Genomic DNA, 4,060 nt, shown 5'->3' on the forward strand with positions numbered 1-4,060 from the left:
TCTCCTTGGTCAAGAGGGGGTCTGTTCAGTTGGCTGGAAGTCTTAGGATTTTATTTTTAGTTTACATTCTCTTCTGGATGTCTGGAAAGGGTGACCTTGGAAAGCACATGTTGAAAATGGTTGCCTCAGTCTGGGCACCCTGGCTCACCCCTATAATTCCTGCACTTTGGGAGGCCACGGTGGGCAGATCACTTGAGGTCAGGAGTTCAAGACCGACCTGGGCAACGTGGTGAAATCCTGTCTCTACTAAAAATACAAAAATTAGCCGGGTGTGGTGGTGGGTGCCTGTAATCCCAGATACTCAGGAGGCTGAAGCAGGAGAATCCCTTGAACCCAAAAGGTGGAGGTTATAGTGAGCCGAGATCTGCCATTGCACTCCAGCCTGGATGACAGAGCAAGACTCAAGAAAAGATGAGACGAGAGAAGAGAAGAGAAGAGAAGAGAAGAGAAGAGAAGAGAAGAGAAGAGAAGAGAAGAGAAGAGAAGGAAAACGGTTGCCTCTTGATTAGTTTAAGTCCCTACATAGAGAAGGATACATGCCACTGATTATTATTGTTATGAAGACAAGGCAGAAAATTAGGTTAAAAAAATAAATAAAAGGTACCATGTATCGTATTTAAAAGTTTATCTTTTTCCCAGAATATTGATGATATTTTCTTCTAAGATGGAGCAGAAAGGAAAAAACGGATATAGTTGCAGTTGGATAGAAAAGATGGTTGAGGTTCATATAGCTAGCACTCCTTTTGTGAGCACTAAGAGGCAGTGTCATCTTCCTTAGGGCGTGCTGGATGACAGGTGTGTGTGGGCTGCAAAAGAGCAGGCCGGGAGCACCAGAAAGGCTTGGAACAATGTGAGAGGCAGTTAGGAGAGCAGACTTTGGAGCTTGAATCAGTCAGGCTCCAGCAGAAGCCTAAGTATTTACCCAGGTATCACTCTAAGCCTAAGTATATATCCAGGTATCACTCTAAGTATTTTCAAGGAGAAGGTTATTTGATACAGGAAATAGAGTGTTCAAAGAACAGGTGGAAAGACCTGAGAAAGCAAAATTCAGGGAAATCTCCACTAGTTTTCAGTTTCAGATCTGGAGAGCCTCAGAGCTGGAGAGCTGCTGCCATCCAACCGAGAATCCTGCAGGAAACGACTGCCAACTCAGAGCCCTCCACCAGCCCAAGGCAGGTAAACTGGCAGGGAAATGTAGTCTCTGCTGTAAAACCTCGTGCTTGTAGAGTCTACCGGGATGTTTTAAAAACATAACTGCACATTCATTCATATTCTTTTCATCAAGAGATGTGGCCTGTGTCCCCTTCCCTGGAATCTGAGTGGGCAGTGACTGCTTCAACCCATGGGGTATGGAAATAAAGCTATGTGACTTATTTTTTGAATATATATTTTTATTTTTATTCATTTATTTTTTATTTTATTTTTTATTTTACTTTAAGTTCCGGGATACACGTGCAGAGCACACAGGTTTGTTACATACCTATATGTGTGCCATGGTGGTTTGCTACACCTATCAATTTGTCATCTAGGTTTTAAGCCCTGCTCGCATTAGCTACTTGTCCCTCCCCTCGTCCCCCGACAGGCCCCGGGATGTGTCATTCCCCTCCCTGTGTCCACGTCTTCTCATTCATCAACTCCCACATGGAATATAAAGCTATGTGACTTCTTTTTTTTTTTTTTTTTTTTTTTTCTTGCTCAGTAGCCCAGGTTGGAATGCAGAGGTGCGATCTTGGCTCACAGAAACTTGGGTCCTGGTTCAAGCAATTCTGCCTCAGCCTCCCAAATAGCTGGGATTACGGGCACACGCCACCATGCCCAGCTAATTTTTGTATTTTTAGTAGAGATGGGGTTTCACCATGTTGGCCAGGATGGTCTCGAACTCCTGACCTCATGATCTGCCCACCTCGACCTCCCTAAGTGCTGGGATTATAACTTCTAATGTGAATTCATAAAAGAGCATGGAGTTTCTGTCTTACTTGCTGAAAACACTCATTTCTGGAGCCGTGAGCTACCATGTCTGACTACCCTGAGGCCACCATACTGTAAGGAAGCACAATTCATAAGGAGAGGCTTATAAAGGGCAGGCAAGAGCGTCAGGGAAGGCAATGAGACAATGGAAGCCAAGGGAAAGGAGAGGTGATGGTGGAAGCAGAGATTGGAGTGAAGCAGGCCATGATACAAGTAATTCTGGCAGCCTCTAAAAGCTGGAAAAACCAAAGAAACAGATTTCCCCTGGCACCTCCAGAAGGAACAGCCCAGCTGATCTAATTCAGACTTCTGACCTCCAGACATAGGTTGTTTTAAGTCACTAAGTTTGTGGTAATACGTTGCAGCAACAGCAAACTAATATAATGCCTGACTCGCAGTAGACTCTTGGTAAACGTTTGTTAGTAAGTAAACAAGTAAACCAGATTATAAATATCTCTGCTCACAAGAAAACGTGAATTTATACTCCAGGTATTTTTAAAAGATGAATTTATTCTTCACCATCTAAATATTTGGTATTATGACGTTTTCAGGTCTTTTGAATGCCTAAACCCAGACTAAATGCACACAAGAGCAAGCCAAATAGGAAAATGCTGTATTTTTAAAGAATATACAATAGCTAAAATTTATTGAGCACTTACTATGTGCTTTATTTTCTTTCATCTAATCTGCCCAACAACCTTATGAGGTCCAGCACTATTACCATCATTGATAGAGGAGTTAAATAAGTTGTCCAAAATCTCAAGTAATAAGTGATAAGGCCAGGTTCAAAACCCAGGCTGACTGCCTCCAAAGTGCAAGCATGTAGCCACTGCCGTGTTCTGCCTTGGCATGAGAAGAGAGAACAGCACAGGACCATGGAAGGTCTGCTGCACTGGGAGTCAGCAGGCAAACATCTAGACCCACTTGTGTCACTCACTCGCTGTGTGGACCTGGGGAAGTCCCTTAACTTTGAAGCCTGGTTCTTTCTTCTGAAAAATATGGAGGTTGGGTCAGATGACCCTTAAAATCTCTTTTAAAACAGGGTCTCTGTATCTATTTCCAACTTAGAAAAAAATCACATATGCTAAATGGGTGGAATCAGGACAGGATAGCATCATCCCCTGCATGTACTGAGGAATGTGTGGCTTAGTGACCACCTGGTTAAGTTCCGGTATCCAGTTGCTCATTTTCTCTCTCTACCACCACTGTGTAATTATGGGAACAATGATGATAAATATGGTAGACTGACTGCAAAAATGGCCCCAAATCTCCACCCCCACCCTGTGGCTGCCATGCCCTTTGCAATAGGAATTTGCAGCTCTTCCTATTGTGAGGTAGAGACTACTTCCTCCATCCTTAAATATGGACCTTCCTTGTGACTTGCTGTACAAAACAGAATGCCATGGAAGTGGTACTATGACCATTGTGAGCCTAGATCTTGCATTCCACCTGTCTCTCTCAGAACCCTGCTTTACCATTTAAAAAAAAAAAAAAAGCCCAGGATAGCCTGCTGTGTGGTGAGAGATCCTGTGAAGCAGATACAAGTAGCTGGGCCATCTAAGACAAAACTGTGCTAGATTAGCCAGCCCCTAGCCAGTTTGCCAGCTGACCACAGACACATAAACGAGCCCAGCCAAGATCAGCCAAGACCAATCCAGAATAGCAGAACCACTCAGCCAGCTGTAGACCTGTTGCATGCCACTGTGGTTGTTTTTTAAGCAGCTTCATTTTGGCAAGAGATAGCTGATACAGTGAGTTTCCAGGTTTCAAGGTGAGGCAGAAAATCTAGTACATAAATTATTATTGTACTAATCAGAACAATTAATTAATCAGAACAAACTTAATCTAAGTTACAAGTGACAGAAAGCTGACTTGGACTTGCCCAAACACACAAGGGGATATATGGCCTTATGTTACTGAAAAGTCCAAGCGTGGACAAAATTTGGGTAAATCAAGTCAATCATGACTTGATTCCCTCTCCAGTGCTTGGTTCTACTTTTATTTGTCTTCATTTCATTCTTGTGCAAGTCCACCAGCCTCCAGCTTGTACTCTATTATATTAGTCACTAAGTAGAAAGAGGGTTTCTGCTTC

This window comes from Sapajus apella, unplaced genomic scaffold (assembly GCF_009761245.1).
Source record: "Sapajus apella isolate SASKATOON/1434 unplaced genomic scaffold, GSC_monkey_1.0 scaffold2, whole genome shotgun sequence".
Classification (NCBI taxonomy): domain Eukaryota; kingdom Metazoa; phylum Chordata; class Mammalia; order Primates; family Cebidae; genus Sapajus; species Sapajus apella.